At 35.8% G+C, this 15,915-nt stretch overlaps 1 protein-coding gene across 3 annotated transcripts in view; it reads right to left on the bottom strand.

Annotated features, from left to right (window-relative positions):
* LOC106870603 (serine hydroxymethyltransferase) overlaps positions 1-5,992 on the bottom strand; it is an 80,799-nt gene extending 74,807 nt beyond the window's left edge. The window contains exon 1 of one of the 3 annotated variants that reach the window (XM_089347042.1): positions 5,967-5,992. The gene's annotated coding sequence lies outside the window, so the exon portion shown is untranslated. Of the gene's footprint in view, positions 1-352; positions 473-1,670; positions 1,941-5,966 lie in introns of those variants that run through there. The other 2 variants (XM_089347046.1, XM_089347043.1) reach the window with 2 other exon arrangements.
* Between the last annotated feature and the right edge of the window lie 9,923 nt (positions 5,993-15,915).

Here is a 15,915-nt window from a genome sequence, read left to right as displayed (position 1 = left end):
GAGGGCATTCGTTTTTGTGTTTTTAAATGTTTCAGAGAGAGAATGAGAGTGAAAGAGAGGAGTGAGAGAGAGAGACTGTGAGTGGGCGTTTGTTTTGTGTTTTCAAATGTTTATCACATTGCAAGAAAAGTAGATACATAGATACATACACACACTGTTAAATTAAAAGCAAGAGAGACAAGGGACACAAAGGAAATGAAAGAGACAGTAGATACATAGTCCGAAAGAAAAGTTGATGCATTGACATTGTTAAATCAAAGACAAATAACTACAGCAAATACTGGATGTCAATTTCCTTTTTTATTACCACACGAGGAAAAAATTAACTCGCAAGTGGCTGAGTCAGGCATACCATTAACGTAGTTCTCAGGGAGCTTCAGCCTCACACAGAATATGACATGGCTGGCCCCTTTCAATTACAGCTACAACTCATTTTGGCCAGCTGAGTGGACAGGAGCAAGATAAACCTTCAAGTAGCTGGAAGAAAATGAAAAAAGATCCTATATAGGGGCAGGAAAATCTTTTTAGTCATTAGGGTCACTATGGATGTTAAACCGATTCTAACAGCGGCATTTGTGGGTCTCACAGATCTGGAGGCCAAGACCCCAGATAAAGACCGATGCACAGGCTGTTGTTATCAAACTGAGCATGAGTCGAGGGCGAACAGATGAAGGAATAGCAATTATTTCATCTTAGCTTTCAATACTTATACTAAACACAACATTTTTGCCTTACTATATGGAACATTTCCTTTTCTTGCACTCTTTTTTTAAAAAAATAGCACTTTGTCACTTATGACAAGGTTCCTGTTTATCTATGAATGAAACAGTCTGCTCATAAAATTAATGCGCAAGTGGCTGAATACTCCACAGACATGCATACCATAACATAGTTCTAAGGGAGATTCAGCCTCATACAGAATGGCCCCTTTGAATTACAGCTACAACTCATTTTTGCCAGCTGAGTGAACTGCAGCAAGGTGAAGTAGAGTACCTTGCTCAAGAACACCGCGTCGCCAGGAATTGTACTTGTAACTTTATAATTGTGGGCCGAATACCCCTAACCACTGAGCCACGCACCTTCACTCTCTGAACTGTAGAGAAAAGAAGTGAAGCGATAGATAGAGAAAGGAAAGCATCAGTCATTTACAATTACAATTAGATTGAAATACGATCAATCTTTTCTAGCTTCATTACTTTTAACAATGAAGAGGGAAAGACATTTAGTAATGAATAGAGGGAAAGTCTTTCAGGTGTTTACATTTTTATTCTAGGAGTTCTAGAACGATCAAGTTCCCCACCCCCGGTACATATTCACCTTCTTTCATAGTTCTTTATGTCTTAGTTGGGAGAAAGAAAAAAAACGTGTCTTTTTTTTTTTTTCAGGCATGTTTAACGCTTTCTATACAATCTACAAACAAACCCCACCTCCCATTTTTTTTTTCATACAAAAACTAATGCAAATTTCGAATGGGGTATAGCTGTGAAAAGAGCCCCAAAAAATAGGTAATACCCCCAGCAAAATGGATGGAGGAGAAAAGTTGCCAACAGGTGGCTACAGAAAGTTCAACTCTACACTTTAAAGCATTGTTTCTCAACCTTTTTTACTTTTGCGTAACCCTTAAAACAAATCCTGTCTCAAAGAACCCCTGAACAAAAAAAATTATATACCATAACTTTCTCATATTTTTTTCATCATAGTTCATGTGGTAAATATCATCATCATTGTTTAACGTCCACCTTTCATGCTGGCATGGGTTGACGGCTTGACTGAGGACTGGTAAGCCAGATGGCTGCACAAAGCTCCAATCTGATCTGGCAGAGTTTCTACAGCTGGATGCCCTTCCTAATACCAACCACTCTGAGAGTGTAGCGGGTGCTTTTTACATACCACCGGCATGGGGGCCAGTAAGGCGGTACTGGCAGCAGCCATGCTCAAATAGTGATTTTACGTGTCACCTACACAGGAGCCAGTCCAGTGGCACTGGCAACGACCTCGCTCAAATGTTGTCTTTCACTAATTTCATGTTATTACATAACTGACTTCACAATTTAGGTATTCATAACTTATTGGGATTTCCTAAAAATAAGATCCCGTGTAAGACAGTTCGGTATTCTCTGTATATGCACAAAAACCGTCTTAAGGGCTACATAATTTGTATTGTTGTTATTGGATAAGTGAAACAATTATGAGAACAGGGAACAAAGGGATAAGCTCCGCTTTCCCAAGAATTACCGGGTACGTCAGCTAGTGCTTGCATATGTCAGACAAAGTTTATTAAAGCATATGTTCTATGGCTTTAATACGACGACAGGAACAAGGTAATATTTCCCCACTGCCAGATATATTTTCGCAGAATATTGGAAATGAATGACACTGCTTGTGTGACAGTGACACTTATTTACAGCCATCAAACGATATCAAGACAAGGGCACTAACACACGCAATTCCATGACGGGGGTCAATGATATGAGAAGTTCACTGACCCCTGCACTAAACTGCATCTCAGGAAAATTTTATTTAAAAAATATGCAATTTTAAGAAAACGAGAGGGGGAGACAAACTTGAGATGAGGCACTCTTCTGTAGTTATGCCTACAAAAAATATGGCATTGTTATTGCTGGACTGTCTTTTGAACATATAAATACTTAACCAGGGATAACCTGAGGTTAAACAATAATTAAGAGAACTTGTGAGCATCGGAAACTGACGAGTAATTTGGTTGTCATTTAATCTCCGGTCAGCTCTTGATCAGTATTTTAGGGCAGCGTAAACATCCCGTCTTTTTGATATGTGCAGGCAACACCAGGTACATCTCCAGCGTAACATTATCTGAGATGGTAGAGTATGGAGAAAGAAATTTAGCTAGTTATATTTTGCAGGTTCAGTAACAAAGTAGAAGAACCTTCGTCGAGGTAATCATTCATTTTAATTATCCAGAAAGTGAAAGAACAAAATTGTCATTTGTCGGTGGCCGAAACTCAGAAATAAAATGAAACTAATTTTTCTTGTCTTTCTCTCTTTCTGAAACTGCAAGTCTCGAAAGCGGAACTTTTCAGGCAAGAAACACCTATGAGAATCATAGGAGAGGACATAATTATAATTAACACTGATGATCTAATTAACAGGAATTACTTCCTAGGGGATATTGTGATAGATACCGTTAAGTTTCATGCATCGTTAGGATTAATTAATATTTCAGCAGTGCGCTGTGATGAGCCAATGCATTTAGTGAATCGCCAGACATTTAGAAAAAGCTACTATATAGTCAAGCTTAATAAAAGTATTACACAAAAGTCGTTCAGGGTGGCATCGACAGAGATATTGGAATCGCTTTCAGGTCTTGAAGGGGTCATTTTGCCAGTAAGAAACGCACAGACAGGTTCTATTCCACTTCTTCACCATTAGTTAGCTAATCGATTGATTAATCGTTCTATCGTTCAATCAATCAGTTGCTCTGTCAGAATCTTTTCGGTACTATCCATGAACGACCTCATCAATGTCCAAAGTCTGCGTTGTCTCCAAATCAGCTCGATCCAAGCAATTGATTAATTAATAGGTTAACTCGTTGACTAATAATTGTATTCAAATTAAGGACAAAACCAACAATTTTGAAAATAAGGAGTCAGTCAATACAATTGACTGCAGTGCTTGGCTAGTACTTTATTTGGAAAGACTTCTGTCCACACCCCGCTCCCATTTTCTCCCAAATTTGTTTCTTTTTTTTTTTTGCTAAAAATCCCCGTTTTCGGATACGCAGATTCCGGAAAATTGCTAAAAATCGGGATTGTGAAAATTCCCCCCCCCCCCGCCCACTCCCAACTTCTTCAATTTTGATTTTTTCCCCCCGAACACTAACCCTAAAACCATAACCTTAAGTACAGAAGTGTTTTGAAATTTTTGTCCAAATCATAATGTCCGTATTTTTCCGCATATTTAGAAGAAAAAAATTCTTAAAATTCTCCGCATTTTTCCGTATATTTTTTTTTGGGGGGGGGAGGTAAATTTTCAGATTAACACCCGCACGGTTTTCACTAGGGTGTTAGGGTTAGGGAATTCCGTCCCTAACCCTAACACCCTAGTGAAAATCGTGCGGGTGTTAATCTGAAAAAAAATTAAAATGAAGGAAATGGGGGCGGGCGGAAGTCTTGCCTTTTATTTTAATGATCCTGGAGGAATGAAAGGCAACGTTAACTTCAGCGGGATTTGAACTCGGAACAACCAAAAGAGCGCAATACCATATGTCAATTTTTCCGAAACTCTAATGATTCTACAGTGAGTGTGACCCTCCCATGACACTGGTTTCAACATGTTTTCAACAAAATAGTTCACTTTCATTTTATTGTTGTCGAAAATGAAAGATTGCTGGCATAAAATCCTTTTAAGTTTGATGAACAGTTCTTTAATTCCAAGTCGGCTCTAAACGACCAGATAAGATGGTCAAAACGCTTTTCAAACGAAACAGTGCTTTTATATTTATAGGTATTCCTATAAAATAAAGTTGGAAATTACCTAGGGCACCATTAAGTTTTAAGCATTTGAGAAATTGTGGGTGCGAATTTTTGTCCGATTATTAATTATTGTGTCCTTCCATCTTTTGTTTGTTTTTTTAAACAGGAAGGTGCGAGTCGAAGGAGATTTGGCTGCTACTTCTAGAACATTGAGACGACTACACACGGTCCCACGTTGATTCGATGGATAGTGGTGCACGTGTTCTTTACCTTCGCCGAAGCCCCATACCCTCAGGGGGAAAGAAAAGGTACAAAAGCGGGAGGGGTACAATGTAAAAGAAAACATGAAATTTTCGGTAAAAAATTATTTTCTGATTCGTAATTTCCGTGGTATCTATACAAGAACATTTAGGGGTGAGGAACCTTTCCTTTCCCATGAGGTATGGGACTTCAAAGGACAGTTATTCCAAAATTCCGTCCTAGACTTTTGACATGATGATTCGATGGTAGAAATAACAGTCAAATCGGAATTCTTTCTGAAGTTGATCGGGCCAAATTTCATTCTTGTTTTCAGACTTATAATTTAATCCTTCTTTCATTCGTTATAATAACATAAAAGTTTCCTTTCACAAGTCTCAAGTTACCATGATGGTTGACAAAAAAGAACAAAAAAAAAACATGTAAATGATCGATGCATGGATGCCAAGAAAATACGTCCTGCGAGTCACATATCACCCACAGAACAAGTAAAAAATACATTGGATCGAACAGATAGGATGGTCACGCCTGGAGACCAACTGATCATTAGAGGTCTGCTTAACCAGAATTAACCTGGAGCCAAACACAGAAGACGAACACGAGGTAATCTTTTAAATCTCCGGAATTACAAATTTTCTGCTGCCCACCTACGGACAGACTTTAGTTATTGGTTTCTCCGAGTGAAAATTCATTCAAAACATTTCATAATGGACGATATGACAACGCCTCAACTGTGAAATTTAATAAATTGTACTAAGTTGACTTAGTAATCGAAAACGTAAAAGAAAATTTGGTTGATTATTAACACTATTACAGCGAAAGTAAATACATCAATTCATTACTGTGTAAATGTTATATATTGAGTTTATGTAACTGAACGTATCAAAGATTGTGTATTTTATATATATATATATATATATATATATATATATAGATATATATATATATATATATAAACGATTTATATAATTATAATTGGTTTCCTATATTCATTGATCGTAAAAATTGTGTAAATATATCGTATACAAAAATTAAGAAGAATACAAAAAGTCTTAATCATCTAGAGTTAAGAGAATTGACACGTACTGCGACGTCAAAGTGTTAATTTTTGTTGGGAAATTAATAAAATCTGAAAAGCAATAATTAATTTATATTTTAAAAAAAGTATATGCTCCCTTTAAAAAGTCAATTATTAGTATTTTAACGTACATCAAGTTTCTAACGAAAAAAGTGTTAAGAGTAACTGAGGAAACTTACGTAGACGGTGACAGCGAAAAAGTAACAATGCCCGCAATTTTGTTTTGTTTAAATATTTGAGCGCGAATTATGGGTAATATCTAAAATCCGGAATGAACATGATCGAAGTCTTTTCAGACAATCTTTGTACACTGACGCTAACTTAATCAACTAAATCACTCGTTTATTTTTATTTATTTATTTATTCTTATAAGATAAACTATATATGATATTTATAAAACAAATATTTATTGTGAAACGAAAAGAAAAATGGGTAATCGTTTTAATAAGAAAATTTATTGAGTTCATTCCGTGAAAGCAAACTTTTCTAAGCAAGTCCGTCAGGTTTTACATCACCTAAGGGCTCTCAGGGCTCACATCTCCTCAGAGTTTAAGAATTTATTTAATTATACGAACTTTATTAAATGTTGTAGATGGTGCAAAGTCATTACAAGTTTTCTCAAATTCCAGTACATTTCCTTCTTTGGAACTAATACAAATATGATCAGCTGAATAAAAAGTCAACTTGCAATGGTCTTGTAAAAATAGTTCCTCCTATTTACTTTTCAACTACGTTATTTATATAGCTTTTGATGCCCATTTTATAAAGATAGGCACGAAGCAAACAATTTGTTGGTTGGGGAGAGGATAGGTTGATACCAACGATTTTAGTGCCAAACTGGTACTGCATTTTCTCGACCCCGAAAATATGAAAGGCAGAGTTGACAACTGCGGAATTAGAACTTAGGAAAAGAAAAATAAGAGGCGGAACAAATACCGCCAGGCATTTTCGGCCAAGCCACCGCCCTTCATATATAATGTAACGTGCTGAAAACTAAGATGGTACTAGTTTTAGGAAAGGCGTTCAAATTCCGCTGAGGTCGACTTTGCCTTTCTTTTTTTCGGGGTCGATATAACCGACTAACCTCGTCACGCGAAACTGCTGGCCTTGCGTCATAATTTGAAACCATCATCATTATTATTATTATAAAATAAGTACCAGTCAAGTACTGAAGTTTCGATGTAATCGACTTGCCCCTCCCCTAAATTGCTGACATTGTGTCAAAATCTGAAGTTATTTTAATTATTTGGTACTTTTTGGTTATCTCACCGTCATTAAAAAATTGGGTTATCTCTTCACTAAAACGTTGAGTTTATGTGGCGACAAGAGATTGGATTAAAAGGGTTTAGATCAAAGGTTCTCAAACCTTATGGCTACATAGTACCCTCAGCGCCCCACCCCTATTTTTATGTATAAATAAATATCTTATATTTTACTAATTTTTATGTACTATGAATCATTTGATATTTAATATAATATTATATAATTTGTATACAATATTATAATAAATTCATAGCGTCCCCCAATCCATTGCCTTCCTCCCAACGCATCCTTTTTCTCTACCGCCTCCTTAGGCACCAGCGCCCACCAGGACTGTCTCAACTCCCACCGGAGGGCGGTAGTGCCCACTTTGAGAAACTATGGTTTAGATCCTTTTGATTCAATACTTCAACACATTGTTGACAATTTGGCCTCCTCAATAGGCATAGTATGATTTGTTATAAAAATGTTATTAGATTCAATAAGATGTTTAATCTTTTCAGTTTTCCTTTTTATTTTATTCTGTTTTCATGTTTATTAATTTTTTCCTTTGTTTTATTGAGGGTTAAACTATTTTTTTTTAGTTGGGGGAGATAACCAAAAGTGCCAATATTTTTCATAAAATGGGGGAGATAACCCAATTTTTTAATGGTGAGATAACCAAAAAGTACCAATTATTCTTATGCCTAAGGTGGCTAACTGACAGAATTGTTAGCAAGCCGGGCAAAAGGCTTAGCAGTATTTCATCTGTCTTTAAAACATTCTGAGTTCAAATTCCGCCCATGTCGACTTTGCTTTCCATCCTTTTGGGGACAATAAAATAAGTACCAGTTGTTCATTGGGGTCGATAAGATTAGTAACATTTAAGCACAAAGCTTGATTACACTGAGTAGCCCCTTTTCCCAAAATATCAGGTCATATGCATAGAGTAGAAATTATTATTATTATTATCATTATAAGTCAAACTGGCAGAAAAGTTAGCACACTGGATGAAATGCTTACCGGTATTTCGCCTGCTATTATGTTCTGAGTTCAAATTCCGCCGAGGTCGACTTTGCCTTTCATCCTTTCGGGATCAATAAATTAAGTATTAGTCAAGTACTGGGGTCGATGTCATCGACTTACCCACTCCCGAAAAATTTCAGGCCTTGTGCCTATAGTAGAAAAGATTATTATTATTATTAAGGCAGGGAGCTGGCAGAATTCTTAGCATGCCAAGCAAAATGCTTAGTGGCATTTCATCCGTCTTTACGTTCTGAGTACAAATTCCACTGAGGTCGACTTTGCCTTTCATCCTTTCGGTGTCAATAAATTAAGTACCAGTCAAGAACTGGGGTCGATATGATTGACTTACCCCCTACCCACAAATTTCAGGCCCTGTACCTATCATAGAAAGGATTATTATTATTATTATGCTTCTAAAAAACGGAGAGGCTTTTGGATCTTCAGATGTTTGAACATCAGATTCAGAATCTACAAACAATTTTATAAGCTAAGAATTGATAATGGGTGGAGGATTTACACCTGTTGTACTTTTTTTATGTAAAAATATTTCATTGTTATTTGAAGATAAATAGTAGATGGGTAAGTGGTTGGCCTGCTGAGTGCACATAAAATAGAGGGTTTGATTCCTCAAGCAAAGCACTTAATTTTATATCGTTCCAGTCTACTTTTATTCTGTAGAGTAATCCAAGGGTGAGTCTTGTATTTAACAGATGTTTACTACCACAGAAACCAAAATAAGCTCCAGACTAAATGGACCTTGAGACATTAGAGAAGGCTCATAATGTAGTGGTTTGGGATGTTGTGTTCACAATCTTGAGATTGGGGATTCAATTCTTGAAGCAGGTGGTGTGTTGTTTCTTTGAGCAAGATGGTTTACTTTATGTTGCTCCAGTCAGCTCACTTGAAAATGAGTATCAGCAACATGCGGGATTTAATCCAGTGATAAAGTAACAATGTTTCAGGTGGGAAGAGTATTGTACCATGCATCTGAAAAAAAATCAGATACACTCCATTTTCATGTACCTGTAGGCTTGAGGCAGACTTATCTTTACCTCAATGGGAATCTGGTCTTTAAAACACATGCACACAAATATATATGCATGTGTGTTTGTGTGCAGTGGCAGACTGGCCAGGTTGCCAGCTTGTTCGATGGCAAGTGGGCCCCTGCGCCATTAGAATCCATATACAGAGGCCCATGTTAGTAACTAAAGAGCCCATCCCTTCAAGTTTGAGAACTTTTTATTCACTCCTGGAAGAATGCATTAATTATTTAGGTACATGGCTGTATTTGTAGACAGTTGAAAAGAATACTTTTAACAAAAGAAAAAATTAAATAATAGCATTGCAGTTGCAGGTGGGCCCCCTTAGCATCCTGGCAACCAATATTTTTAGACCCAGTCTGCCACTGTATGTGTGTGTGTGTGTATATATATATATTCTTAATTGTTTCACTCATTTGACTGCAGCAGCTATGCTGGAGCACCGGCTTTAGTCGAGCAAATTGACCCCAGGACTTATTCTTTGTAAACCTAGCACTTATTCCATCATTTGCCTTTGCTGAACTGCTAAGTTACAGGGATGTAAACACACCAGCAGCATTTGTCAAGCAACGTTGGGAGGACAAACACACACTCACATATATACATATATATATAAAATTAATCAAAGGATATATATATATATATAGTTTTAGGGAAAAGAACCAACTTTCAAGAACTCATCGATGAAAATCCACTATCACATATAGAAAAATTAATAATTAAAAGCACAATAAATGTGCTTTTAATTATTGAGCTATAAAGCTATAAAATTGAGCTATAAAGCTCAATTTAATTTTGAATTTTTATAAATTGATTTTAATTGAGTTTTTACCTGTAATTTTGGATTTTGTCCCTAATATTATTATATATATATATAATCTATATATATAAAAATGAGAATGTGTGTCTGTCTGTGTGAATCCCTAAAACTCGAGAACTACGCAACCAATGTCGTTCAAATTTTACAGATGCCTTACTTAGGGTTCCAGTTGTGTTTTAGTCAAAAAAAATTTTTAACTTCTTGCAGAGTTCGAGCCCACGGCAACATAATATCTCCTCTACTATTTAAGTATTACGTGTCAAAAGTGAAACAAAAACACTCATGTCAAATACTTTCACTTTAAAAATGAAACTATTCCACTAACTGAAACAATCACATTTCGATACTGTAATGAGAGATACTTTCAGAGAGAGAGAAAGAGAAAGAGAGAGAGAGAGAGAGAGAGAGATAGATGTATATGTATACATATAGATGTATATGTACACGTTATTCCTCTAACTGAAACAATCACATTTCGATACTGTAATGACAGATACTTTCAGAGAGAGATGTATATGTACACGTATATGTATAGATATATATATAGAGATATAGATCTATATGCATACATGTATATGTATACGTATGTGTAGATGTATATATATATAGATGTACATGTAATATGTACACATATATACATATATATACATGCATACAGATATCTATACATATATACACCCATCACACACATACACATGGACACAAACACACACATTAGTCATTTGTTTTCTTATCCAAAACTACGTCAAAAGTACTGGATCTTTATGAAATTTGGAAATTACATTCTATGCATAACGGCCATAACTCCCATGAAAATTCATATATTTTTGATGTTGATGAAATTTTAACCCGAACATAACAGATGAGCATTATTTGTAATTCAACGGTACAACAGTGTAAGACTACCCTTTCAGATATACTTACATTGTGATTTCTGCAATGTGGTGCATAAATTGTCAAGTAAATGAAACGCATCTTTGCCTCCACTGATTCACTTGCAAAGTGTTGAGTAAAATTATTTCGTTGCAGACCTCCTTTGAGTCTTTTTATTATCACTGCGACACACAGTCCCCAGTAGGTAACATTGATTTCAAGGCCTTCCCAGATGAGAGACTGGTTGTTCTAAGACATTTATCGATTGTAAATTTTGTCTGCAATTTGGAAATTATATTCTATGCATAACAGCCATAACTCCCATGAAAATTCATATATTTTTGATGTTGATGAAATTTTAACCCGAACATAACAGATGAGCACTGTCTGTAGCTGGTCTTCTCTTGGAAGAGCCCCGCTTCTCACATGGACAACTGTATGTTGGCTGCTCAAGAGTGGGCAGCAAAAAAAAAAACCTATTTGCATATGCTCCACAAGGGAAAACAAGGAACATTGTCTACAACGAGGTGTTATAATCACAACAGCAAGTATGTACATGATCACCTTCTTTTACGAAACTTCATTGACTTTCATATATTTATATTGATATACATATATATACGTGTGTTTGGGTGCATGTGTGTGTGTATATATATATCTCTATATATAAAGATGAGAATGTGTGTCTGTCTGTCTGACTGTGTGTCTGGGTGAATCCCTAAAACTCGAGAACTACACAACTCTCTTTTACAAACCCAGTGAAAATACATATATTTCATATGTCAAAGAAATTCAAGCAATACATATAACACCAAAGTTAAAAACATTCCCAACAATTCCACAATCCCCAACCTCCAGAGCTATTGAAGAAACTGTTATCATCAACTGACCAAGATTCCTAACATTTGCAAAACAAAATTAGACAATACGACGCTGTACTACAGATGACATCATTTGGAACCACAAGAGATTTAACTGAGGCAGCATTCATCCAAACTTTCAAGATCCAACCTCAGATTTATCATTGCATTGTCTCTCTACTACCTCTGTCAAATGAATCACCAAAATTGGCCTTTCATTATTTATAATCTGTACCTGTTTGTTTGGATACGAAATAAAATACACAAAACGTGTTTCTGAATTACGTGTATTTACTTTATATACATATGAGTTGAAAACTTTCTTCTAGCATTCTACTTAATGTCTATGTTCCATGCTGGCATGGATTGGAGAGTTATTAATGTAGAAATATGGTATCGTAGCTTCTAACAGTTGAGGGTTGCGTAGTCTAGACGGCGTTTTTAGATTTCATTATTCTCTTTAACCCGGGCAACGCTGGGTATTTCTGCTAGTATAATATAAACAATATATATATATAGTATAAAGAATATAGATGTATGTAATATAAATGATATATATAATATAAATAATATATATATATATATATATATATATAGATATAAGGGTATTACTATAGAAGAATGCCTCACGCTAAAACTACCATAATAAACACATTTTTACCGAACGTGAGGAAATGCAACTCTCAAAAACTGGCTTCTCAAAAACAGACTTAACAATATATCGAACAATTTAACGATTATTACAACAATATGTAACTTTCGATCATCAGTATAGTATGGTCAAAGTATATAAAAATAAACAAAAGATTCAACATATCAAAATGAACACCCCGTGTACAAGCCATGTACAGGGACGCTGTCAGTAAGGTGAGGATTGGCAACGAGTACAGTGAAGAATTCCAGGTAGAGATAGGGGTCCACCAAGGTTCAGTCCGCAGCACCCTCCTATTTATCATAGTCCTCCAGGCAATAACACAGGAATTTATTTTAGCCTAACAAGCTTCCTGCAATGGTAGTGAATGTATTCACTATTTCATTAGGACATATGACCACAGGAATGTATCACTGACAAACCTCAAAAAGGATAAAATGCATTCAGTATTTCCCTGAGTCACTGCTAGGGTGATGTTCATCTCAACATTGTGTTTTTAACACAAATCTATGGAAAGACTTTCTTTCAGACAAAAACCACAACAGCATACTCATCACCAGTATATATACATTGAGTATGATACACAGATAACATTTATATGTATGTGTGTGTGTGTATATATATATATATATATATATATATATATATATATATATATATATATATATATATATATATATATATATATATACACACACACATCTATAAATGCATATATATATATATATATATATATATATATGCATGTATTGTTGTATAAAATAAGTTAATAATAAGTGTTTCAGACATGTGCTACACTAAGTGACATGTTTTCATACCGTAAATAATATTAATGAACAAAAAAATACCTCTTTCTACTTCAGCAGAAATTGTTGCAGTTGTATTCATTAATTGTTTTAATTTCCTAATTGTTCCTGAAGCAGGAAGATCTTTCAGATGAATGCTATTGTCTACATAGTTGTAGTCAGATGAATGCTATTGTGTACATAGTCGTGATTATCATTTATATGAATGAATAGAATGTTACTCATCATATGATGAGTAACTTTGGAACTATACTTTGGCCACCTTCAGTACTATGGCATACATACAATAATTATAACAAAGTTTTTATTAAATTTCTTGCTGCTTCTACAAAATGATGAAATAAATACTAATTTTCAAATGAAAAATATTTATTACCACAAAACAAAATTAAAAAGAGCTCTCACAGAACGAAAATCTCCACCAAGGCAACACCAACGTCCTCTCAATGATTAGCCGGAGATGATTTTTTAAATGAGAATATCTGAAATAAATTTGACTGCTCTCACAAATGTGAATCCTAAAAATGAACCTGACCGATCTCAAAAATTAAGTAAAAAAAACGAAAAATTATCCAGAATCCTTGTCCAGTACCAGATCAATCCCAGAATCTAATCAGTTTGTGCCAGTCACAAGGCCAAACATCTCTGAAAGTTTCATCTGAATCCATCCAGCAGTGTCATTATTTTTCTAAATTTTATCACAATCTACTCCATCAAAAACCTATCTCTGAAAAAGTTAATGAAAAAAATGTGTATATTTCAAAAAGTCATAAGAATCAAAATCGGTATTGAAGTGCCAACACTGGAATTTTGCCTCCCTCTCTTTCTCTCTAACATGCACACTTATCCTGCATCTCTGTAGCTCTCTTTTGTTCTCTCTCCACAATGGTTGGCACTCTGTCGGTTACAACGACAAGGGTTCCAGTTGATCCATTCAACGGAACAGCCTGCTCGTGAAATTAACGTGCAAGTGGCTGAGCACTCCACAGACACGTGTACCCTTAACGTAGTTCTCGGGGATATTCAGCGTGACACAGTGTGACAAGGCTGACCCTTTGAATTACAGACACAACAGAAGCAGGAAGTAAGAGTGAGAGAAAGTTGTGGTGGAAGAGTACAGCAGGGTTCGCTACCATCTCCTGCCAGAGCCTCGTGGAGCTTTAGGTGTTTTCACTCAATAAACACTCACAACACCTGGTCTGGGAATCAAAACCGCGATCCTATGACCGCCAGTCCACTGCCCTAACCACTGAGCCTCCACTCTCTCTCCACAATGTAAAGTGTAACTAGAGGAAATCAACCAACCAACCAACTTTATTGATAGAGATTATCAAATTTCAAATTTTAGGATTTTATTCACTCAATAATAGGTTTATTACAGTTGTACTCTTACTGAGTTCATTTGCCTTTGACAAACTCAATTGTCTTCCTTCATTAATAATTGTTTCTAATTTAATCCTTTGCGAAGGCAGCGAACTGGCAGAATTGTTAGCATGATGGGTAAGATGCTTAGCAGCATTTCATCCAACTTTACATTCTGAGTTCAAATTCCATCAGAGTCAACTTTGCATTTCATCCTTTTGCAGGTTGATAAAATAAGTAGCAGTTGAGCACTGAGGTCACTTGCCCTCTCCCCGAAATTGTTGACCTTCTGCCAAAATTGGAAACAAATTTAAAACTCTTTGGCATTTAAACTGGCCATATCCAGCCAAAATATCTTACTTGTTTGTTCAAACTGGCCAGATCTGGCTTTTCACACCTACCCGATAATGTCATTTTAAAAATATGCAATCACTGAAATCTCAAAGCTGAAAGATGCCACATTATTAACTGAAAACAATGTGAATAAATAAGCATCACAATTGACTGAGTAATCCAAATGCTAAAGCATTAAGCATAAGGCCAATGGCTTAGAGGGAAGGGGTCTGGGCAATACCATTGGTCCTAGTGCTTCATTAGTAATGGTAGTGACAGTGGTGATGATGATGCTGTTGTTGTTTCCGTCATTGTGATCATCATCATTGTCGTTTTCTTCTTCTTCTTCTTCCTCCTCCTCATCTCCCTTTTCCTTCTTCAGTCATAATAATTACCATTAACATCTTGGATGCTTTATAGCGATCTTACATCAACTCAATCTTTCATTAGTACTTTACCAGAAAGATAAATGATGAAGTTGAAAGGATTTGAACTCAGACTGTAAGAGACCACACTCGACAAAATACTATACACACTTTTTTTTTTTTGCTCAACATAGGAATAAAACATATAGGCACAGGCATAGCAGTGTGGTTTAGAGGCTTGCTTGTCAACCATGTGACACTAAGTTCAGTCCCACTGTGTGGAAGCCCATCATGTATGCATGTACAAGGTGTAGTCAAAAAGTATCCTACCTTGATTTTTTTTTTTTTTTTGCACAAAATAATTTTGTGTGAGCAAAACCCGCATGAGTATTAGTTGACCGCATCCTTCCTGAACATACACAAAAATTTCCATCTCTAGGTTGCGTCATTCACCTGCAGTGATGCATTGAATATAGATAGAAAGAGTGTACTGTGCGATTTTTTTTTTTAGTCAAGATGACAGAGCGCATTGAGCTGAATCAAATTCAGCCAAAGCCCCAGACTATCAAGAAGATTCAGGAGGCCTTTGGAGATGAGTCTTTGGGAAAAACACAAATAAAGGAGTGGTATAACCAGTTCAAAGATGACTGCACCTCAGAGGATAGTGATCCACGTTGTGACAGACCATTGATAAAATGATTGCAAAGGTTCAAGGAATAGTCTATGGAGACTGTTGTGTGACTATTGAGGAG

The sequence above is a fragment of the Octopus bimaculoides genome, chromosome 2, assembly GCF_046866305.1.
Source record: "Octopus bimaculoides isolate indiv1 chromosome 2, ASM4686630v1, whole genome shotgun sequence".
Lineage (NCBI taxonomy): Eukaryota > Metazoa > Mollusca > Cephalopoda > Octopoda > Octopodidae > Octopus > Octopus bimaculoides.
Note: the sequence above shows the minus strand (reverse complement) of the source record. Positions and strands in the feature narration are given on the sequence as shown.